Below are 26,023 nucleotides of genomic sequence, written 5' to 3' on the forward strand. Positions count from 1 at the left end.
GGAATAAATTTACTAGTCCATCTTGACCTCGTCTTTTCATAGGCATTCAGTACAGTTGGCTACTTCTTTCTTGCTGAACACTTTCTTGGCAATGGCTTCTATTCCACCACATGATCCCCATTTTCTCCTGCTTTTAGGGCTATTTCTCTGGTCCTTTGCTATTTCACTTTTCCTATCCTAGAACTCTAAATGTGGGAGTTTCTTAGGGCTTATTCTCCAAGCCCTCATCTTCACAATCTATACTCTGTCCTTCAACAATCTCATCTGTACATCTGGTTTGAAATACCATTTATATGCTAATTACTTTCATATTCATATCTCCCTGCCCGGCCTCTCTTCTAAACTCCAAACTTGAAATATTTACCTACATACACATTTGATTCTTAGAAGCACCCCAGATTAGAGTTGTTCAAAATGAAATTTTTGACCTTTCCTTCCAATCTAGTTTTCTTCCAGTATTTCTGATTTTAGCAACCACCCAGTGGTTTATGCCAGGAACAAGCATTTCATCTTTAACACTTTTTTCTCCTTTATTTCCGTATTCATATCACCATAAAATCTTGTCAATTCAACCTCCAAAATATATGGTAAGCCCATAATTTTATAAAATAACTATGTAAGGCAAAGCCTGAAGTTCTGTGAAACAATATGAAGCTAATGGAGCCTCTTAGAAGTTGCACTGTAAATGAGTATCATTTGATCTTGGATGAAACAAAATAAAAATATTACACCTAATTCCTTTCTTTGGGGATTGAAATGGCGAACTTCTAAAGTTAGAACGTACTTTAGGGGCATCTTGCCATATTCACTGTCTTTGTAATAAAAAACTAAAACCCAGGGAGAAAAGTGACTATCTGAGGTTCCTACAATTAGTAATGAAAGAGGATTAGCACCTACGTCTCCCAATTCAGTCCGGTGCTCTTTCACAGCACCAAATTGGCAGACATCCATGACTAAGCTCTGATAAACATGAGGCTTATGCCATACAAATAGTCTCTTTTATATCTGTTATTTCCTGAAAAAGTAAGACAAAAGTGGCTTTGTAGGTATTTGCAGCTCTGTATTAGTAGGGTGGATTTAGTTTTTGTCTTAGCATAAACATGATTTTACTTACGAAACACTGATCTTAAAACAAATAAGCAAACTAACAAATGACCTAGCTTAAATATAGCTCAGGCTAAAGTAATGTAATTATTTTAGGTAAATGGTATTTGTATATTTGTGTAAGGTCTAAGATTTTGGAAGAAAACTTCTGGGCAATCAATGGCCTTTTGCCGTCTCTACCTCATCTCTTCCTAGACTCCATTACTGCTTTCAGAACTATTCTGTTATAAGCTTTAAAAACAGATTATCATCCTTTATTTGATACAGAAGATAATCCTGTTGATGTTTCTGAAACCAAGTTGTCTACAAATCTGATCCACTTAAATAAAATATGATAACAAAACTGTGCCTGTCAGTCTCTGAAGAAACTGAGAGTAGAATTAACAAAATGTAATTAAGGTAATCCAAGTAAAGATTAAGGCAGTCGATGACAAAATTATTTCCCTATAGAATAGAGTTGTATTTCTGAGTGGAAGCTCGAATTCTCCTCTCTTTACCTTGGTGGAATCCTATTATTACTTTGATTCAAGTATATCTTTGCAATTAAACTACTATTAATTATATGGAAATGAGACAGGAAAATACTGTGTAGAAGAGGGCAGTTCCCCTGCAAAGGCCCCACCCTCAAGCCTGAAAACCCATGACCCTAAATGGGAACAGGCATTTCTGTTTTTGCACCCAAAAGTTGCCTTTTGGCCCACCATGCCCCCTCATCTTGTACTCATATAAACCCCAGACCCCAGGTTCCAGAAGCACACAAGGCAGAGACGAACAGAAGAGTAGAAGAATGGCAGAACAGCACAGCAGAGAGAAGAGAAGGAACATCCAAATGCCAAGAAGAGTTTGGCTGGGGGCGGTCAAAGAGAGATTGGCTGCTGGATAGCCAAACTCCAGAAGATCATCTTCCCACTCCATTCCCTTTCCAGCTCCCCATCCATCCCACTGAGAGCTACCTCCACCACTCAATAAAACCCCTGCATTTATCCTTCAAGTCCGTGTATGACCTGATTCTTACTGAACATCAGACAAGGACCTGGGTACCAAGAGGGCACTGAGCTGGTTAACACTTAAGCCATCTGCAGATGGCAAAGCTAAAGGAGTGCACTGTAACACATGCCATGCCAACTTTGGCTTCAGGAGTTGGAGACACCCACCCCAGATGCTACTGTGGGATCGGAGCCCCAAAGTGCTTGCCCAAGCTCCTGCACCTACCCATCTGCATGCTCCCCCTTCTGTAAAGGGTTTGAGTGCATAGCAGCTGAACACACAAGCCACACCCCTGTTGCACATCCTGCAAAGGGCGTCAGGGAACTCTCTTGTTTCACTAATAGAAACTATTAGAGTGAAATCCTATATTATTTTTAAATTCTAAGCTTGAAGTTTTAGATAAATAATATTTATCATAGGAATGGGACTATGCAACTTAGTTCCATTAATAAAAACAGTGAAATGGAGTCTATTTGTTTTATCCAATGTAAGAATGTTTAAGAATATGCCTTTAATTGACATCTAACTTTGGACTTTGGCAAAAGAAGAGTCATTAAAACAAATACTGTTTATGTTGTCATATACCTAATTTTGGCTGCATGTTTTAAAATCATATGGTTGTGGATCATCAGGGTTAAGGGTATAGACTTTAGGTTCAGAGAATTCTGGTTTAAATCTTGCCTCAGTCACTTCCTCATGATTGAACAAATTACTTAAAACTTGTAAGTCTCTTTCAAGTCATCTGCAAAGCTGTAATAATTATTTCTTCCTAAGAATGTTACTGTGAATATTCAAGTAGATAATATATTCAAGGTCTTAAGCATAGTACTTAGCACATAGAAAAGGATCAAACCATAAATATTTATATGTGAATAAATGAATGAATGAATGATATAGGTGAATCTTGCTATTTATATTTATGGCATAAAAAGGAACCTGAAATGTAATGTATACATTTTATATCCTGGTGGATTTGTATTCTATTAATGCTAATAATAGTGATAGTCACCACCTTTTGGTCTCTCTATTAGTTTCCTGTAACTTCTGTAATAAAGTACTACAAACTGCATGGCTTAAATTTGCAGAAATTTATTCTTTTACAGTTCTGGTGGTAAGAAATCTCAAATCAAGGTGTTGCCAGGGCCACACTTCGTCTGGAGGCTCTAGCAGAAAATCCTTTTTTTGCCTCTTTCAGATTCTGGTAGCTGCTGGCATTCCTTGGCTGGGACCATATTCTAATTTCTGCCGCCAGGGTCACATTGGCTCCTCCTGTTCTGTGTCAAATATCTCACTGTCTCACTTTTATAAAAGCACTTGTGATTGGATTTAGGGCCTTTATAGATAATCCAGGATGATCACCTTATCTAAAAAATCCTTCACTTAATTACATCTACAAAGACCCTTTCTCCAAATAAGGTAACATTCACAGGTTCCCAAGATCAGATCATGAACATATCCTTTTGGGGGCCATCATTCAACTCACTATAGTCTCTAGAGTTTGGCACCAAGAGTCACAAAATGGATATGCTTAGACCTTGCAATCTATTTATTTATTTATAGATATGAAAACATAATCGCCACATAATATAGGATGTTTAATAGAATTATTTACAGTGTGCTAAGAGAAGAGAAATGATAAACTGACTAATTTCGTCAGTAAAGCCACGGAGAGATTCATAGCAAAATTGCATTTGAGCTGGATCCTGATGGATGAGTAGGTATTTGTCTAAGAAGAGAAGAAAAAATTGCATGTTCAAATCTCAGGGAAGACCTCAAAGTAGAATTCTAAATATATGTGGTTGGTTACGGAATAACCTGTATGGTGTGGGAGTGGGCTAGAATGTAGCTTGGTAAGATGAGCTCGTCTCAATTAGATCGAGACTTGTATGGCAAGATAAAGGGTTTTAAATATACCTGCAATCAACAAAAAATTCCTGGTACTTTTTTTTTATACAGTCAGAAAATGTTATTATCTCTTCTTCCCATAGAGGTTGGAATGGAGAGAAGACAGCATGAAGGCTTGACTTTCAGGTAGAAGACACAATAGTCCAGGGGAGACCTAAGGCAGTGATAGTGAGGATAGAGAGAAGAAATATATTTCAAAGCCATGTCTAAGGCTGTAATACTAAGGCATATGCAAAGAGAGGTCTCTCATTTGGGCAACTGATTAATACTAATAATAGAAATAGGGGCTAACATACAAATGCCTAATGTCCCCACAACACTAAACCAATTATCATTACCTGAGGCCATCATGTTCCTTCAGACTTCCACACTATGGTATCTGAAACCTCGCTCCTCTTTCATTCCAAACATTTCCATCTCTTCTACCCCTGCATTATCTAAGCTAACCACTTATCTGTTAAGTTTAGTTCATGTGTTACTTCTTTCAAGAAATTCTCTCTGACCCACTAAAATTTAGTTTTGAACTTGGCCAATCTTGGTTGTAAGCCTTATCAAACTGTTTTTGAATTTTTGAATTGCGTGTTTTATAGTCATCTGTGAATTCCTTTTAAGGCAGGGAACTTGACATTTATATTTGCATTTCTAGCACCTAGATTTGGGCTTGGCTCACAGTAGGAGTGAAATGTAGTTTGGTGAATTTAAAAAAAGAATGGTGGTGGTGGAGTGGGGCCAGAGTAATTAGCTAAAATTAGAGAGCTCTTGACCGCTGTTAGGTGGTGACAAATGCCTATGGGTCCACAGCCACTTAGTATTAGAAATAAGGTGAAGCCTAACGATAGAAGTTGCAGGTTACCCCTTGCTGTTCATACTCCAGTTCATTGACTGGCAAAGCCTGCAGTGCAGAATCTGTCCAACTCCTCTATTTGAAACCAACTTCTAGGCCTATCTTCTGGTCAGTTCCTTTTCTTTTTCCAGCCATGTCTTGAAGTGACAAGAAAAAGTAACAGATTGCAAAATATCAGACACTTCAAATCTATTATTCCCTTTTACTTTTTATCACAAGGTACTGAAAAACATTTCCTCTCTGGGGGTAGTAAAGGTGAACAGCTAAATATCTGACTCCAGCATCAGATCTAACCCCAGAGCCTCATCATTATATTAAAATGAGAGAGTTTATGAGACAAGTTTAATTGGGCAAATAAAGAGCCTGTTAAGAGAAAGCAAGTATTAACCATCAACCATTTTGTCTTAGGCAACAAAAAATGTTTATAGCTACTCCTCAGCTGCAGAACCCATCGCGCCATAACAGACATTACATGTTAATAAGGAGACGCTTTGGTGCAACTGTTATCTCTCTATGTGATTAAAAAATGCTTGAGGTAAAGTTACTTACCAAGGTTTTCCTACACTATAGCCCTTGGGAAATCATTTTTTAAAAGTTAAATAAGATAAAGTAGATTGAAGGAAATCACTGTTTCAAAATGTAAACGGGTGACATTTAGCATCTGCATTTTTTTAATGAGTGAGAATAATGTTTCACAATGTTCTGTTAATGCTGTTATGCAGATTAGTACAGACCTGGAGACTGAGAGAAATAAGGCACAGCCTAAAGAAACGAATCAGAAACCAATTAAAACAAACTGTCAGGTTTAGTCTACGAGGCCCACTGCCCCCAAACATGTTCTTATTACGAATGAAGAGGTGCAGGTGAACATGTTTTTCAGGACTTTTATTTAACTTCACTATAAGACAGTTATTAAGTAAGATTAATCCTGACTTTGGAGTAAAAACAAAGTGCTGAAAGCTGAATTTTAGGATAAAAAGTCGGCCGGCCATGGTGGCTTATACCTATAATCTCAGCACTTTGGGAGGCCGAAGCGGGCGGATCACCTGATGTCAGGAGTTTGAGACTAGCCTGGCCAACATGGTGAAACCCTGTTTCTACTAAAAATACAAAAACTAACCGGGTGTGGTGGCAGGTGCCTATAATCCCAGCTACTTGGGAGCTGAGGCAGGGGAATCACCTGAACCAAGGAGGCGGAGGTTGTGGTGAGCCAAGATCACGCCACTTCACTCCAGCCTGGGCAAAAGAGTGAAACTCCATCTCAAAAAAAAAAAGAAAAAAGTTGAGCAACAAATAATGTTAGGACCATAACTTATCCCTAATCTTCAGATATGTTAACTGACAATTTGGGGCCTGAAATGTTATGTTCAATCTTAGTCTTAAAGTTATCAGTTAGAAAATAGAAACATGTACTTCAATAGAATTATACTTTGCTATCTTCTAGTTCCCACTCCCCAATAAATGAAGCAATTATCTAATAGTTCTGTAGTTCCATTAGAAGGCATGGTCAGGACTGGCGTTTTCTGTATCATAAAACTAGGAAGAGGCTCTATAGGTATAGTCCTAGGAGATGCTGAAGATGCCAACTACATAGACTGTTTGCAACAGCTGAGTGATCCTTTGATCAAATGATCAAATTAAGCATGTCTGATTCAAGCTAAGAGTGCAGGAGGGCTTCAAAAGGAATTTTCTCCTGAGATTTCAAAAGTCTTAGGGCATATACTTAAGGGCAGGGAGGAGAAAAAAACAGTTGTCTTTTTACCTTACTTGTTCACTCTTGTGGAATAAGTTGAAGAAACTAGGCATGCTTATCCTGAAGAAGAGCTGGCTCTGTGGGAACATGATGTTGCTGTCAATTATTTGTAGGACTGTTTAGTGGAAGAGAGAGTAGACTCTTCCATATACAGAATCAAGAGATAAGACAAGCATGAGTTACAGAGAGATGGAGTTCTGAACATGAAAAAGAAGATGATCCTGCCAGCTTGAAATGTATGCCTACCTTGGAGATAGTGATCTCATCATCACTAGAAGCAACCAGGTATAGCCTAAACAGCCATTTATTGGATAGTGAGAAAATGAAATTCAAGTCCTATGGGGTTGGGGTGGATTGATCTGTTGATGACTCCTGAGATTTTTTTTTTCTAACTGTAATAGTCTTGACTTATTTGAAGAGTAAAGTGCTATGCAGAGAACTCCCACTTCTAGCCATGATGGAGTAGGTAGTACTGGACTAGTACTTCTGATGTAAACGATATTAAAAGTGAAAAAATTTTATGAAAGATAACTATTTCTAGACTTTGGGGAAAAAATTGCAAGACTATAATCTCTGAAAGAAAGGAAACAAATGAGATGAGCCCTATCATTTCCCCAGGTTTCTGCTTGGAGGCATGTTCCAGACTGGTGCATGGAAGTGGAAAACATTTCAGAGCAGAGTGGTCTCTTTGAATTAAAGAAACATTGATCAGAACTTGGGAAGGATTAGTTGTCTAGAATTTGTAGGGCTGAATGAAAAGAAGGGAATTATTCAGAGAAAGATGCCCAGAAATCTTAGCATTTTCCAGAGACTCAAGAGAGCCCCTGTGCAGATTTCTGAGCATTTTACAAAGTAGAACAAATAACTCCTGGAGAAAGACAAAGCATTGAGTAATAATAAACTGGATAACTACTGAAATCCATAGACCTGAAGACTGGGAGACATTCAAGTTCCAACCATCCAGAGTTAAGTGGGCTCACTCAGTATGCTGGGCATCCAGTAGCAATCCCAAGAAGCTCATGTATTAAGCTCACTAAACTTGTCTTTTAGTAAAAACTTAAAGAGAGAAGTGTCTGAACGTTGAGAGGGAAGAAGCAGCTGGACATTGGAGACTATGGTTGGAAAGGAGTTCGGCCAGGGATGGTTGAACTCCAGGGAAAGACCACCTGGCCACTCCATCCCCTTTCCAGCTCCCCATCCCACTGAAAGCCACTTCCACTGCTCAATAAAATGCTTTGCATTAACCACCTCCAATCTGTTTGCACAATCTCATTCTTCCTGGACACCAGACAAGGACCCAGGTGCAGGTGAAAGAGGCTGTCACACTGACCCTCCACTGAGCTGTTTAACACTCAGGCCATCCATGGACAGCAAAGCTAGAGGAGTGCACTGTAACACACACCCCCTGGGCCTCAAGGGTTCGCGGGCAACCCCTACATGCTGCCACAGGCTAGTATGGGGTTTTGTTCCTGCCAGCACCCAAAGGCACTCTCCCTAGCTCCTGCACCTGCTCACCTGTATGCTCCCCCTCCCACAAAGGGTTTGAGTGCTGTGGACAGAGTAAGTGAGCCATCCCTTTACAACTCCTGCATAGGGGTCAAGGGAATTATCCTGCTTCAGTATGATCCAGCAGTCCCACTTCTGGGTACCTACCCAAAGGATTTGAAATCACTATGTCAGAGATACATCTGTACTTCCATGTTTATTGCAGCACTATTCATAGCCAACTTATAGAATCAACCTAGGCATCCATCAACTGATGGATTGATTTTAACATGTGGTATATATACACAATGGAATACTAGTCAGCATTTAAAGAAGAGGGAAATTGGGAGGCGGAGCTTGCAGTGAGCCGAGATCGCGCCACTGCACTCCAGCCTGGGCGACAGAGCGAGACTCCGTCTCAAAAAAAAAAAAAAAAAAAAAAAAAAAAAAAAAAAAAAAAGAAGAGGGAAATTATATCATTTATGACAAAACGGATGAACCTGGAGGACATTATGCTAAGTGAAGTAAGCCAGACACAGAAAGATAAACGCTACATACTCTCACTTATATGTGAAAGCTTAAAAAAAAAAAAAAAAAGAGAAAGAACACATAAAAGCCGAGAGTAGAATGATGGTTACCAGAAGCTAGGGTTAGTGGGGTGGGGGTTAAATGGGGAAAAGGAAATTCTCTCATTAAGAAATAGAACATCAAAAGCTGAAAGATAAAATATCAGAAGAAAAAATATTCCTAGATAGGCTAAGATACACTACATATATGGCAAGAGAAAAGATCAGGGAACTTGATGATATAAGCCAAGCAAATAGAAAAAAATGTAGGCTAAGTGGTCTTGGACACCTGTAATTCCAGCTACATGGAAGGCTAAGGTGGGAGGATTGCTTGAGCCCAGGATTTCAAGGCTGCAGTAAGCTTTGATTGCACCAGTGCACCCCAGCCTGGTTGACAGAGTGAGACCCCCCAATTCTAAAAAATAAAAAGTAGTATATAACAATCAAAGCAGAGCCTCACTGACCTGTAAGATAATATGAAACAGTCTAAAAGATGATATGAAACAGTCTATAAGATAATATGAAACAGTCTGTAAGATGATATGAAACAGTCTGTAAGATGATATGAAACAGTCTACGATATGAAACATTCTATAAGATGATATGAAACAGTATATAAGATGATATGAAACAGTGTATAACATGATATGAAACAGTCTATAAGATGATATGAAACAGTGTATAAGATGATATGAAACAGTGTATAAAATGATATGAAACAGTCTGTAAGATAATATGAAACAGTCTATAAGGTGATATGAAACAGTCTATAAGATGATATGAAACAGCCTATAAGGTGATATGAAACAGTCTGTAAGATAATATGAAACAGTCTATAAGGTGATATGAAACAGTCTATAAGATGACACGAAACAGCCTATAAGGTGATATGAAACAGTCTATAAGGTGATATGAAACAGTCTATAAGGTGATATGAAACAGTGTATAAGATGATATGAAACTGTATAAGATTATATGAAACAGTCTGTAAGATGATATGAAACCATGTATAAGATGATATGAAACAGTGTATAAGATGATATGGAACAGTCTGTAAGATGATATGAAACAGTCTGTAAGATGATATGAAACAGTCTATAAGATAATATGAAACAACAGTCTAACAAACATGTCATTGGCTCCCATGAAGACCACAGAAGTCAGAAAATGTATTTAAAGAAATACTGAGTCAGACATTCTTTGTATTTAATGAAAGTTATCCACATACAGATCCAAAAGGTCAATAAAGTTCAAGAAAAGAAGCCCAAGAAAAACCACAAAACATATTGTAATCAAATTTATAAAAAATAATTATTAAGAGAAAATCGTAAAAGCAGCCAGAGAAAAAGAGACAGGTTACAAAGAGGAAGAAAAAAGACATTGTTTCTCATCAGAAACAATGCAAAATAAAACACAATGAACTGACATTTTTAAACTGCTGAAAGGAAAAAATAATTACTATTGAATACTATATCCAATAAAAATATTCTCCAAAAATGAAAGCAAAAAAGAAATTTTCAAAAAAAAAGCAAAAAGAATTCTAAATAGCTCATGGGTCAGAAGGAAAATTCTCAGTGAAATTAGAAAACATTCGGAACTGGATGATAATGAAAGCACAACACACACACTTTGTGAAATAAAAACAATACTTAGAGGTAAATTTATTATTTTAATGCCTATACATTAGTAAAAAAGAAAGGTATAAATTATATAAGCTTCCAGCTTAAGTTAAAAAAAGTAGAGCAAAGAAAACAAGTAAGAGTAATGAAGGAAGTAATAAAGAAAACAACAGAAGTCAAAGATATAGAAAAGGAATATAATAGAGTAAGTAATTAAAAGCAAGATTTGGTTCTCTGCAAAGATCAATCAAGTTAACAAATGGACCACAGAGGGCAAACAAACCTCTAGCTATACTAATCAAGAAAACTGAGAGAAAACACAAGTTGCCAATATTAGTAATGCAAGAAAGGAAATCACAAAAAATACTACACACATGCAGAGTATAATAAGGTAATATTATGAACAACTTTATTGCCAACAAACCTCCATTACAAGAAATGTTAAAATTCTTCGGGCTGAAGGAAGGTGATAACAGATGGAAAACCAAATCTGCCCGATGAGGAGAAGAGCACCAGAAATGTTAAATATGCTTGTAGATATAAAAGACATTTTTCATGCTCTTAAAATTTCTCTGAAAGATAGTTGACTATAACAAGAACAAATAGCACAAATAAGAGAAAATATCCAACCTATGGGGAAATGACATTAAAGACAAATGAAATAAATGGAGTGGTAGGCCGTATTCATGGATAGGGTGACTCAATATTAATTCTACAAGAAGTTAATGCATAAACAGAAAGCATTTTAAATACAGTTGGCCTCTGTGGTCCATGGGTTCTGCATCCGTGCATTCAACCAACTGTGGATGTAAAATATTTGGAAAACAATGGATGGTTGCATCTGTACTAAACATGTACAAACTTACAAACTTTTTTTCTTGTCATTATTCCCTAAACATACATTAAAATAACTATTTACATGGTATTTACATTGTATTAGGCACTACCGGTAATCTAGAGATATTTGCAAGTATATGGAAGGATGTGTGTAGGTTATATACAAATACTACTATACCATTTTATATAAAGGACTTGAGCATTCGTGAATGTTGGTAACTTCACGGATTCCTGGAACCAATCTCTGCCAATACCAAAGGAAGACTGTAAAAATCCTAACAAGGATTTTCATGTCCTGACAAGCTTATTATAAAATTTACATGAAAGGCAAAGAATAGCCAGAAAACTCACATAAATTTTCCACCAGATATCAAGGTTTATTATAAAGCAATAAAATGTACTGCCTCATAATTTTAAGATAGGTAAAGACAAAGAGGCCAATACAACAGGATAGAAAGTCCATAAATAGAACCATAAATAAAGAAAATTTGAAATAAAGCAGGGTGTCATTTTAGAACAGTATGGGAAGTATGGACTATTAAATATAAGTTGGGAAAATTGGTTATTCATATAGAGAAACATTAAATTCTACACCTACCTTACACCATGCAAAAAAGTCAATTCCAGATGTATCCAAAACTGAAAAGTGAAAAGAAACAGTGTAAAATCTCAGTAGAAAATGATAGAGATTAGTTTAAAACCTCAAAGAGAACAAAAAAAGGAAAAGAAACAAAATCCTCAAAGAAGGGTTTTTCTGTTTCTATTTTCTATAAACATTTTATATTATTTATAAGTTTTAAAAATGATTTCAACTTTTAGGTTTGTGGGTACATGTGCAGGTCTGCTACATGAGTATGTTGCATGATGCTGAAGTTAGGACATGAATGATCCCATCACCAGGTAGTAGCCATAGTATCAATAGTTTTTCAAATCTTGCTCCACTTCCTCCTTCCTCTGTCTAGTAGTCCCCAGTATGTATTATTGCCATCTTTATGTTCGTAAGTACCCAGTGTTTAGCTTCCTCTTATAAGTGAGAACATGCAGTATTTGGTTTACTGTTCCTACATTAATTCGATTAGGAAAATGGCCTCCAGCTGCATCTATGTTGCTGCAAAGGACATGATTTCATTCCTTTTTACGGCTGTGTGGTATTTCATGGTGTATGTATATCACATCTTCTGTATTCAATGCATCTGTTAAATCAAGTTTAGTCTAAAACTGCCTCCTTACATATTTTAAGTTAAGCCTAAATGTTTCTCTGTACATCATAAACTGTAACCTAAATTGAATTATAAATAGACTGTAACCTACTCTTGTGCCAATCACTGAGTTTTGACCAAAGATGGCTAACTATTCAAAATGTGTTCAAATAAGGCAAACGCTGAGCTGTAACCAATCCGTCTGTTTCTGTACCTCACTTCCATGTTCTGTAGATCGCTTTCCTTTTTCTGTCCATAAATCTTATTCCACTACGTGGCTGCACTGGAGTCTAGTCTCTGAGCCTACTGTGGCTCACCAGGCTTCTTGATTCACAGATGATTCTTTGCTCAATTAAACTCTTTTAAATTTAACTTGGCTAAAGTTTTTCTTTTAACACACCATTGATGGGCACCTGGATTGAGTCCATGTGTTTGCTATTGTGAATAGTGCTGTGATGAACATACGAGTGCATGTGTGTTTGGCAGAACAATTTATTTTCTTTTGAATATACACCCATTAATGAGATTGTTGGGTCAAATGGTAGTTCTAAGTTCTTTGAGATATTCCCTAATTGCCTTCCACAGTGGCTGAATTAATTTACCTTTCCATCGATAACGTATAAGCGTTCCCTTTTCTCCACAGCCTTGACATGTTGTTTTTGACATTTTAATAAGAGCCAACTGACTAGTGTGAGATGGTATCTCATTGTAATTTTGATTTGCATTTCTTTGATGATTAGTGATATTAGCAACTTTTCATATGTGTGTTGTCTGCTTTCATGTCTTCTTTGGAGAAGTATCTGTTCATGTCTTTTGCCCCTTTTTTTTTGTTTGATTTTGAGACAGAGTCTTGCTCTGTCAGCTGGGCTGGAGTGCAGTGGCATGATCTTGGCTCACTGCAACCTCTGTCTCCTGGGCTCAAGCAATTCTCCTGCCTTAGCCTCCCAAGTAGCTGGGATTACAGGTGTGTGCCACCACACCCGGCTAATTTTTGTATTTTTAGTAGAGACAGGGTTTCACCATGTTGGCCAGGTTGGTCTCGAACTCCTGACCTCAGGTAATCTGCCTGCCGTGGCCTCCCAAAGTGCTGGGATTACAGGCATGTGCCACTATGACCAGCTGTCTTTTGCCCATTTTTAATGGAGTTATTTGTTATTTTGCTTCTTGAATTAAGTTCCTTATAGATTCTGGATATTAGATGTTTGTTGGATATATAGTTTGTGAATATTTCTCCCATTCTGTAGATTGTCTGTTTACTCTGGTGATAGTATCTTTTGCTGTGCAGAAGCTCTTTAGTTTAATTAGGTCCCGCTTGTCAATTGCTTTTTTTTTTTTGAAAGAGGGTCTCACTCTGTTGCCCATGCTGGAGTGCAATGGTGCAAACATGGCTCACCACAGCCTCAACTTTCTGGGCTCAAGTTATCCTCCTACCTCAGCCTCCCAAGTAGCTGGGACCACAGGCATGCACTACCATGCCTAGCTAATTGTTTTCACTTTTTGTAGAGACAGAGACTCACAATTGCTTTTGAGGACTTAATCATAAATTCTTTCCTAAGGCCAACGTCCAGACTGCTGTTTCCCAGATTTTCTTCCAGGATTCTTATAGTTTGAGGTCTTACATTTAAATCTTTAATCCATCTTGAGTGAATTTCATTATATGGTAAAAGGTAGAAGTCAGGTTTCATTCTCCTGCATATGACTAGCCAGCTATCCCTGTACTATTTATTGAATAGGAAGTCCTTTCCCCATTGCTTATTTTTGTTGATTTTCCTGAAGATCAGATGGCTGTACATGTGTGGCTTTATTTCTGGATTCTCAATTCTGTTTCATTTGTCTATGTTTCCAGCTTTGTTCTTTTTTACTTAAGATTGCTTTGGTTTTTCAGACTCCTTTTTGGTTCCATATGAATTTTAGTATATTTTTTTCTAGTTCTATGAAAAATGACATTGGTAGCTTGATAGCACTAGCATTGAATCTACAGATTGCTTTGGGCAGTATGGCCATTTTAAAGATATTGATTCTTCCAATCCATGAGCATGAAATGTTTTTCCATTTTTTTGTGTTATCTATGATTTTTTTAAGCAGTGTTTTGTAGTTCTCCTCGCAGAGATCTTTCACCTCCTTGGTTGGTTGTATTGCTAGACATTTTTTTTTGTACATGGCTATATGGTAAATGAGATTGTGTTCCTGATTTGGCTCTCAGCTTGAACGTTATCAGTGTATTGAAATGCTAATGAGTTTTGTACATTAATTTTGTGTCCTAAAACTTTATTGAAGTCATTTATTAGTTCTAAGAGACTTTTGGTGGAGTCTTCACATTTTCTAGGTATAGAATTATACAGTCAGTGAAGAGAGATATTTTGACTTCTTTTCCTATTTGGATGATCTTTATTTCTTTCTCTTGACTGATTGCTCTGGCTGGGACTCACAGAAGGGTGTTTAAATAAGACACAAAAAAAGCACGAGTCATGAAAGCAAAGATTAATAACCTATTTGTATTAAACTATACTTTTGTTCATTATAAGACACCATTTAGAAACTAAAACTGAAACCAAAAACTGGTCAAAAAAAAATCAATAAATAAAAAAGGAACAAAAATTCCCAGTGAACATACAAACAAATGACTGGCATCCAGAATATTCGGAGAACTACAAATTAATAAGGGAAATACAAGTAAGTATCTAAACAAGCATTTTGCAGAAGTGGAGAACAAGAAAATAGGAACTAAACATTGGGTACTCATGGACACAAAGACCCATGGGTTGAAAAACCACCTTGTGGGCATTATACTCACTATCTGCGTGACAGGATCCATACCCCATTCTCAGCATCATGCAGTGTAATCACATAAACTGCACATGTACTCCCTGAATCTAAAAATTGAAATTATAAAAGAAAAGAAAAATTTTTTAAAAAGCTACAATGTAAATCCATTTTACAGCCATCATTTGGGCAAAAATTATGGACTTGTGAAAATATGGTGCAATCTGAACTCTCATTGGCTGCTGGTGGGGTATGAATCACTAGGTATATATTGGGAGAACAGTTTGGTGGTCTCTATAACATTCCAAAACATATAGTAAAATTACACGATAGCCACAAAAATAAGAGTCTCCTTAGAAGAAATACATGTAAAACAAAAAGTAAAAGGAAAACTTAAGCTAAAAAGAGCAAAAATGTCTTTGTTGAAACAGAAAAAATAAAGCAAAATGATAACCTTAATTTGAGGAATATATGAATGACTTAAATTGATTATTATAATGCACAATGAAGATATAGTACAAATTATCACTTACCAAATAACATAGATTCAAATTAGTAAAGCAAAAGCTATTAGAAAAAAAGGGGAAACATTTTTTTAAATAAAACTTTTTCAGTTGGGAAACATAAACAAATATCAACAGACATTGTGATCAAATATGCCAAAACTAACATAGAAAATTTGACTAGCAGAATTCTTGAGCACCAGTTCATGGATATATTGAATTTTCTACTTTAAAAAGTGAACATGCATTTTTCCAACATCCATTAAAATTTTATGAAATTTAATAATATATTATGTGTCAAAGAGCACCTTAATTAAGTTCAGAATATAAACGAGCAAGACCTAAAGTAAAACTAAGACAACATTTAAGAATGGCAACAAGATATAAAATTTACATAAAAATCAATAATTTCCATAAATAGAATAAATCATTGGAAAATGTTAGGAAAAATCTCTTATAATTCTGCCCTTCCCTTCCAATACTGAGAAATAAACTTAACAAGAAATGGGCAAAACATATATGATGAAAACTTGAAAGCATTTCTGATAAAGACTTACCAAATTGAAGGAGATATCTGTCCTTGGATAGGATTATGCAGCTTCATAAAGATATCAATTTTTTTCAGTTTCATGTATAAATTTAGTGCAATTCCAATACAAATAAATGTTCGTTTGTTTGCTTGTTTTTCTGGAATAAGATAAGTTGTTTTGAAGATTGAATGAAAAAAATAAACATGCAAGAATAGCTTGAAAATCCCTTAAGAAGAAGAGGAATAAAGGGGAACTAGCCCTACTAGACATTAAAATACACTATTAAGTTCTCTTTTTAAAATGTGATACTGGGATATAATAGATAGACATACCAACGAAACACAGTAGAGAGCCTAGGAACAAGCTGAAGTGCATGTGGAAACTTAGCATATGTGAGACATCAAATCACTGAGGCAGACATGGACATTTAATAATGAATTTGGCACAACTGGATAATCATTTGGAAAAAAAAGAAAATTGTATTCATACCTCACATAATGCATCAGAAAGAACTCCAAATGGATCTGAAATGTAAGTATAAACGAGAGAGATATGTACAAGAGGAAAACATAGGCACATTTTTTATAAACTTAGAGTGAGGAAAACCTTTGTAATTAGACTCAAAATCCAGTTGCAATAATAATAACAAAAAAAAGATTGGTAAATTTTACTGAATAGAAACAAATTGCATGACAAATAAACCATAGTAAAATATAAAGAAAATAACACTGTGGTAAAATAGTTGAGGTGTCATGGATAAAAGGCCAATTTCCTGGATGCATAAAGAATTCTTTACTGTCAAAGGAAGGAAATATCAAAATCTGACAGAAGAAATGGCATTTAAAAAACATGGGGAAAGCACTCAACTTCACTCGTATTCAAAGAAATGCTAATTAAAGCTACCGTGTGATGCAATTTCTTACCTATTAGCTTGTTTGGCACCAATTAAAAAGCTTAAGAACCCACTCTGTCAGTGGGGCTTTGGAGAAAAAGGCACTCACAAATTGCTGGTGCACGTGCAAAATGATACAATCCCTATGGAAGGGAAGTGGCAGTGTCCATCAAAACTCCACACACATTTATCCTTTGATGCAACAATCCACTTCTAGGAATATGTCTGAAGATACACTCCCACAAATAACAAAACCAAGTTACGCATGCATCATTATTTATAATAGCAATATATAGAAAACAGCCCAAATAACCATTTATGGGAGACTGAGTACACTGTAGAGCCATGAAACAAGGTACTGTGAAATCACAGAGAGAGAAAGAAATCAACTGATACAAAGGTTTTTTACAAAGATATGTGGGGTACTATGCTTCCATTCTTTTGGTAAGAAAGACAAAGTAATAAGAATATCTATATATTTGCTTATGTTTGCTAAAAGAAACACAGAAAGAATAAGCAATAAATTAAAGAAAATGGATGGAAATGTGGGGAAGGGAGAATGCAGATATGGATAGAGCTATAGATAGAGAAAAAGAGAGAGAGAGAAAGTCTAGATATTTATCAAGGTTTGAACCAGCCTTAGTTTGCCATGGTGTTATTTTTCCACCATAATGCTTTTTGTTTAATTTGCTGTTTTCTGACCATGATTCTCAAATTGCTAATTATCTAGGCTCCTGATTTCTGGCCTGTCTTCCCAGACACCATAGGACACTTTTCTTTTTATTTGGACTTTAAATATAAGGTCGTAACATTTATTCTTTTCAAGTTGAATTATCCTGCAAAATGACCAAAGCAATTCTCCTTTTTATTTTCAGCTCTTTTTCTTGCAGCTTTATAAGTGTTGAGAAACACAGACTTTCTCCTATTGTGAAGTAAAGAAACCTAAAATAGATCTTTTTCAAACCTAGCTATGTTGTGATGGGGGAGAAGCAGGGAGCACCTATATGTTTTTATTGGGTAGTGATAAAAAAAACTATACTAAATTGTTGGCTAGGAGACAACATAACTCATTTCCTTTTTTTCCTATGAATATTCCAGGAATATTTCCACATACCCATGGCAAAATGCACTTGGAAATGATCAGTAAATCCAGATATTTGTATGTAAGCTCAGATAATTTTTACTAACTGCTTACATTCTGCAGGCACACTAGCTGTGACAAATTGATGGTCTGGTAGGAAGTATTCTGGGGAACTTTAAGACTGCTCTCAGGGACAAGGCCTGAATGCAGGATTCTTGACAAATATCCCTTAGCCAGAAAAGGGTGATCAACAGTTTATGTGGTGAGCAGATTCTTAATATTATTAAATTTTTCTCTACCAAGAAACATCTCATGGGGGAAAAATAATGGGCTCTCTGATACAGTTTGGATGTTTGTCCCTGAAATCTCATGTTGAAATGTAATCTCCAGTGTTGGAGGCGGGGCCTGGTGGGAGGTGTTTGGATCATGGGGGCTGATGCCTCATAAATGGCTTGGTGCCATCCTCTTGTTGATACAAGAGCTGTCATTGACACAGATCTCATTGTTTAAAAGCATGTGGGACCTCTCCCTTCTCTCTCTCTTATTCCTGCTTTTGCAGTGTGACACCTGCTCTTGCTTCACCTTCCACCATGAGTAAAAGCTCCCTGAGACCTCCCAAGAAGCCGGGCAGATGCAGGCACCATGTGTGTACAGCCTGCAGAGCTGTAAGCCAGTTAAACCTTCTTTTTCTTTCTTTCTTTTTGTTAAGAAATTACCCAGTCTCAGGTGTTTCTTTATAGTAATGCAAGAATGGACTAACACAGTCTCCAAACCCTTTAACAAAGTCCTACGTGGTATGGCTCTGCCTATCTCTCTGACACTATCTTGTACCATTCTTTCCCTTGGTCAGTGTGCTCTGGCATGACCGTTTTCTCAAATACATCATACTAATTCATGGTCGGGCACCGTGGCTCTTACCTGTAATCCCAGAACTTTGGAAGGCTGAGGCGGGTGGATCTCTTGAGGCTAGTAGTTCAAGACCAGCCTGGCCCACATGGCAAAACCCGAACTCTACTAAAAATACAAAAATTAGCCAGGCATGGTGGTGCATGTCTGTAATCCCAGCTGCTTGGGAGGCTGAGGCATGAGAATTGCTTGAACCTGGGAGGCGGAGGTTGCAGTGATCTGAGATGGCAACACTGCACTCCAGCTTGGGTGACAGAGTAAGACTCTATCTCAGAAAACAAAACAAAACAAGACAAAAAAAAATCACCTTAATCCCAACCTCAGGCCTGAGCAACAGGTATTTCCTCTGCCTGAAACACTCTTCTCACAGACCCCCACATGGCTGGAGACTGCTGATTCAAGTGGCAGCTTGGAAGCCTTCACCTTAGAAGTTACCTCATCCCACATCCAGTTACTCCATCACATTTTGTTTTTTCAACTTTCTTATCACTATTTGAAATTATCTTATTTACGCATTTATTTCCTGTTTAAATCCACTTGGACTGTTACAACAAAAACACCATAAACTGGGTAGCTTATAAAAATCAGAAATTTGTTTCATATAGTCCTCAATGCTGAGAAGTCCAAGATCAGAGAACTAGCATGGTGGGTGTTGGTGAGGGCCCACTTTCTTCATAGATGGATGTCTTCTCATTGTCACTTCATATGTTAGAAGGGACTACAGTGCTAGCTTTCCCAGGCCTCTTTTACAGGACACAAATTCCATTCATAAGGGCACTTCCCTGCCAAGTCCTCATCTCCTAATACTATCATCTTGGGAATTAGAATTTCAACACTGAATTTTGGAAGGACACAGACATTCAGACCATAGGATCTTCTGATCTATTTTTGATTGGTCCTATTAGATGTAAGCTCCATGGGCATAAGAATCAGACTCATCTTCTTTGCTGTTGGCTAATATGTTGACCTCTGGAGTAGCACAAAGAAGTCTCAGCTCATACTATACAGTAAGCACTTGTTGAATGTATGACTGAATGTATCACAAAATACCAGTCTTTATAAAGGTCTGCAGTAGACAGAATAATATACCCCCTCGGGATGTTCACGCCTTAATCCACAGAACCTCTGAATATGTCATTTTACATGGCAAAAGGTACTTTTCAGATATAATTATATTTTGAGAAATATTATCCTGGATTATCCAAGTGCATCCACTCTAATCACAAGGGCTCTTATTAGAGAAAGGCATGAGAGTCAGAGTTGGAGAGAGACTGGAAAATGCTATGCTGTTGGCTCCAATGGAGGAAGAAGTGAGCCAAGGTCATGAGCCTAGGAACGCAAAGAGCTGGTAAAGGCAACTGGACAAGATGAATTCTCCCCTAAAGCCTCCAGAGGAATGCAGCCTTGTTATTACCTTGATTTTAGCCAAGACCTGTGTCACACTTTTGACCTCCAAATCTACAATATAAAAATGTATGCTATTTTGAGCCACTAAATTTATGGTAATTTATTATAGCAGCAAGAGGAAACTAATACAAGTGCTATATTGGCTCTTCCCAGTGTATTAGCACCACGTCTACATTAGTGTATGTGCTAGGGTTCCCCAGAGAAACAGAATCATGAGGGCATCTCTCTCTCTCTCTCTCTCTCTCTCTCTCTGTGTGTGTGTGTATGTGTGTGTGTATTACTTCTTTATATGTAGAGAGGGACAAAGAGAGAGAGAGAAAAGGAGAGGGGGAGAAAGAAAGAGAGAGAGGGAGATACACCCAGAGAGAGAGAGAGAGAGAAAAAAAGAAAGACTGAAAGAGAGATATTTATTATTTATTTTAAGGAATTGGCTCACATGATTTTAGAGTCTGGCAAGTCCAAAAAATATGCAAGGGTAGATTAGCAGGCTGGAGACCTACAGAAGAACTGATGTTACATTTCATGTTCAAATATAGTCGGGGGGCGGGGGGGAATTCCATCTTCCTAGAGGGACCTCACTCAGTCTTTTTCTCTTAAGGCCTTCAATTAATAGGATGAGGCCCACCCACATTACAGATGATTCTTTGCTTTACACACAGTCTACTGACTCAAATGCTAACGTGGTCTAAAAATAATACCTTCAAACAACATCCAGAAGAATATTTGACCAAATTTCTGGGTATCATGGTCTAGCCATGTTGACGTATCAAATTAACCATCAGAGCATGTCAGAGAGGTGCTACACAGCTATTATCATCTCAGACATTGTGTTGTTTACTGCTCTGATGTACATGTTTTTCTTCAAATTCTCAGGAACAAAAAGTATTCACAGAAACAAAGTCATAAATACAAGTTATTTAGGCAATATTTTTCCTGCACCGTACCCTCTGCTGAGCTGGTTAGAGCTAGACTAAACTATATATTTTCTATCTCAGGGAATGTGGATAGGTTTCTTCTCAAATGTGGAATGTGAGGAAACATGAGCAATTGCCACCATTCTGCCCACACGTTAACTAGATTCGTATGGTGGGTTTTGCTTGTTTGTTTGTTTCATGCTATCTAGAATAGGTTTATTTTCTGGTAGCAAAATTATCTTGATTTGATTCAGAGAAACAAAACTTACAAGGCTTTACTCTGGTATCAGTTTGAAGATACTGGTCACCACCATAGGGAGTCTGAGAATGAAATAGACATAGAGGAAGCAGATCAATAGACCATGCATTGTGCACAGCTGAAATCAAGTTCTACCTGAAGCCAATGCTATCCCTGGACTTCTCGGTTATCTACATCAAAAAATTCCCCTTTTGCTTAAGCCAGATTGATTTGAGCTTTTTCTCTTTTTCAAGTAAAAGAGCAATAAATGTATTAAAATTAACTTCTGGAATGTTGTATTACAAACTCTTGAACCTAGAATGTGAATTTCTGAGAAGAGGAGATAAGTCACCAAAGGTTTCTGGTCAGCATCTAAAATAATTATCAGGGCTCCTGACATACAGCAAAATGAAGTGGGCTTCAAAAAAGGTGCAGCTCCCTGAAAGGACATCATCCTCAGTACCCAGCTCTTAAGTAGGACAATACTCAAGGGGGATCCTTCCACAGACCAGAACCAGGAGCTATGGGGAAATAAATGGAAATGGGCAATGATTTAAGAGGACAGAGCCAAGGTCAGCCACATTGACTGACCAAAGGACTTTGTCTGGCCAGAGCAGTGAGTCATTGCTTTTCCTGCCCATGGGATAGGTGTGTACTATGAAGTAGGATTCATTGTGCATTGTTTTCCATTCCCCTTCTTCCTTTCTATACGTGTTTTGGTTATAGGTACTGGGTCCTTCCTCCCCATTGCACACTGGGTATGTAGGAATGGTTAAACTTACTAGCCATGGATCAGTGAACCATGGGGACCTGTATCCTAATCTCACTGGGTGCACATCCCTCAGAGAGTTTAGACTTGAAGATGGATACATTAATTAAACGAGACCTTGAACTGTCTGCCTTTGAGGTTTTACATTTTGGACAAAACAAAGATAATACACGGAGGTTTCATCTGTTGTCCTTGACACTCATTATCTATTCTCTGTTTTTGGAACACAGTGTGCTGACTTCCCCACATTCAGCTTCTGTGCTTAGCATGAGGCTAACTCTCTCTCAATCTATGAGGGTTTGGTGTGGGACCAAGGTTAAGTCAACCTGCTTGTTTCACTGCCTGGTCATCGTGTTTGGGTTCATGTCAGGGATATAAGCCAAGTCTGTGCAATCAGAACAATGAGGCACAATTCTGGGACCATTGAATGGGGAAGCAAACTCTCTCTTTTGTGCTGCTGGGGGCCTAAATCTGGCTCACCTATAAATGGAGCCAACTCAGAAGCAGAACCAAGAAATGAATCTGTTGACATTATTTGAACAAGGAATCAAGCTCTTATCTAAACAACTTGCTCTCTCTCTTCAAACAAATATAACTCTAGATATATGTCATACATTACTTAAGTCTTTTTGATGTAAGTTGCCAGTCACCTCCAAAGGTAAAAGTATTCCAACAAATATAAGTCTCTTATCCTATGGCAGTAAATTTTGTTGGGATAAGTAAGAGAATGAAGTATTGTTGAACAAAACAAACTCTCTAACCTGCTTTTCTAAGTGCTGTTATTCTTTGTAGTAGGAAGTCTTAGTAGCTGCATCTGTCAAGATTTTTCACTGGTGAGGGCTTCACCTGTTCCAGCTCCTGATAAGATTGACTCCCAGCCACTCTTCTTCATCACTTTCACTAGACGACAGTTTATGAAAGGCCTTCTAGAAGTAGGTGCTACCATACTAAAGGCTCTTTGCAGGAAATAATCTCTTTGGGTTTGTTTTTTAACCTGTAAGTTGTTCACTAAGAATGTTAAGAAAGGAAGTTTTAATTATTCTTAGAATTTTACAGCTGGGGATTATTTAGCACTTATCTAATAACCCAATTAATGGTTTACAGATGAGGTTCATTGAAAAAACATAAAAGGGGTGTATCAATGAAGATGATGTTCAACTATAAATAATAAAGGCCCAGCATATAGTAAGCTAAACAAGAGAAAAGTAAACTTCTTACCATCTGGATAGAATATGAAGACCTACGGTTTTGGTGGAGACTGCTTTTTAATTACAAGTAAGCATTCTACCCTACTGTCTTTAAAAAGTTCTTGGACATAGGAACTGATTGTCCAGTTGTACTACACTGCTTAGCTTCCCCAGCATTCAAGTGCGATCAAGAAGACTATGACATTCCCAAAATGATTTGAGCAGAAGTGATGGATGCTTTCAGTCATTAATTATGTGCTTTGATGTTCTCCTTGCTTCCTATTGGCTTCAAATGATAAAGGCTAAAGCAATCTAGAAGCCATGCATTGAGGATGGCAGTGTGCTCAGCCAGTCTGATTCTCTGGCTGATTTTGAGAAGCACAGTCTGCCTTTCCTAACTTGTTTGAACCATCATGTCAAGGGACTCTTTTTTTCCCCACAGAAGCATGACCTTTACTATAATCAATAGTGTAATATTAATTACCTTCAATTGTAAAACCTTTTACAAAACTTTTACAAAGGTTTTAGAATTGTGAAACCTTCAATTCTGTTTCTCTACTTTTCTTAGTTTCCATCAAAGACATTTCATGATCCAAAATGCCTACAGAAGTGCCTGCCATTATATGAAAATCTTGAGTAGCAGGAAGATGAAGGGACAAATACAAAAGAAATGATGCTTTTTAAAGAGACTTCCCAAAAGTACCTTGCTACACTTCAGTTTACATATTATTGGCAAGAGCATAGTCACTTGGCCTTATTTAGCTGCAAGGGAAATATATCTTTAACTGGGTGGCAAGATGCCCAGCTATAAAAATCAGAGTTGTTTTACTAAGAGAGAGGGTGTCTATGGGGAATAAAGTGGCATTTTCTTTTGTAAAGAGGAAATCAGTCTTTAATTTCTTATCAAAAGGAAAAATTTTTAAAAAGCAGCAATGAAGTTCATTATAGACATGTCAGAAATGGAAATTTTTTTCAATCTGCACCATCACAGGGCCAAGATAAAGTTTTTAGAATCTTCATTAAAATTTATACTTCTGGGAGTCATAAGCACCAGTTTCATTTCCAACATGTGCAATATTATAAAGTGGACCTGAATAGGCTGTAAAGTGGTTAGGATGTCACTTAGGCCAAATGAAAGCTTTGAGCTTCTCCACATGGACAATGAAAATGAGAGGTGTTTATAAGAGATTTTTGGGTTTTGTTTGACCTTAGTGAAGGGGAGTATGCAACCAAGATCATCACACAGAGCCATCCACCCTGCTTACAGCATTTTGTCTTGTTCTATGAGGATATATCCATGTCAAAATTTTGGCTCAGGTTTTGTCCAGTTTTCTTAACCTCTTTCTTCTTCCTTAAGACCTTCTCTGGGGACTTTTCTTGACCTAAACAGGAAGGCCTAGCAAGGTCTTTTGCAAAACTAAGGCAGTATTCAAGGTCTTCATATTGTCATCTTTCCTTAAACATGATCACAAATTCTTAAGTGTGGCTTGTACACTCATCAGTTTTTTGCAGGTAAGGGAATATTTTGATTTATTCTTCTACTAACATGACTTCTTATCTCTCATCATAAAAGGCAGAAGCATCGTAATTTTTTCATTTTAACTAGAACATTTAAATTTAAATAAAAAGTTTAAATAGAAAATTTTCTTTATATGAGAATCATTTTCTTTATCTGTACAATGACTAATAAAAATATTTTCTGTGACAATTTCTTAACAGTCTTGAAAGCAGCCTTTACTTTTATTTTGTCAATAATAATAACAGGGTTTTTTTTTTGTTTTTTTTTTTGTTTTTTTTTTTTGGGTGACATGGAGTCTAGCTCTTGTCGCCCAGGCAGGAGTGCAGTGGCGCGATCTTGGCTCACTACAACGTCCGCCTCCCGGGTTCAAGCGATTCTTGTTACTCAGCCTCCCAAGTAGCTGGGATTACAGGCGCCCACAACCACGTCCGGCTGATATTTTTATTTTTAGTAGAGACGGGGTTTCCCCATGTTGGCCAGGCTGGTCTCGAACTCCCTACCTCAGGTGATCCACCCGCCTTGGCCTCCCAGAGTGCTGGGATTACAGGCGTGAGCCACCGTACCCGGCCAACAGTTTTTCATGTATAGAGCTCCTGCAGGTGTTCCTCCAGCACTTTGCATTTTTCATCTCATTTGATCTTCACAAGAACCTCACAAAGCATATATTATTTAATCTATTTTATGGATAAGAAAACTGAGAATCAGAAAAAATGGATACTGAGATAAATCCTGGGTTACTGAAGTCTAATGTGCTCCTACCTGTGTTTTTTGAGGCAGTAAGATGGCTTACACTGCTCTGTCCTGCGAAGTCCCTCTGGAATCCCTCTGGCTGTCCGGCTGTCCTTCTCAGCCCATGGCAACTCAGAGTGCAAAGCCATTGTTAATACCTAGTCTTTAATTTTATGTTACTGCAGATTTTAAACTCAGTTCCACTCCACTCCAGCCCACACATTACAGTCATCCTTTTTCCGACAAAGGAGTAAGTAAAGAGCATTCTTACCTGATTGCACCACCT

General features: G+C 37.4%; 1 long non-coding RNA gene across 1 annotated transcript; it reads right to left on the minus strand.

Moving 5' to 3' along the window:
* Positions 1-16,122: 16,122 nt before the first annotated feature.
* LOC134757849 (uncharacterized) lies at positions 16,123-25,081 on the minus strand. Its single transcript, XR_010132386.1, has 4 exons — positions 23,064-25,081; positions 21,565-21,616; positions 16,585-16,619; positions 16,123-16,252 (listed from the first exon to the last, which is right to left on the minus strand). It is a non-coding gene; the product is annotated as an uncharacterized lncRNA (long non-coding RNA).
* Positions 25,082-26,023: the final 942 nt, after the last annotated feature.

This window comes from Gorilla gorilla, chromosome 22, assembly GCF_029281585.2.
Source record: "Gorilla gorilla gorilla isolate KB3781 chromosome 22, NHGRI_mGorGor1-v2.1_pri, whole genome shotgun sequence".
In the NCBI taxonomy this organism is placed as follows: Eukaryota; Metazoa; Chordata; class Mammalia; order Primates; family Hominidae; genus Gorilla; species Gorilla gorilla.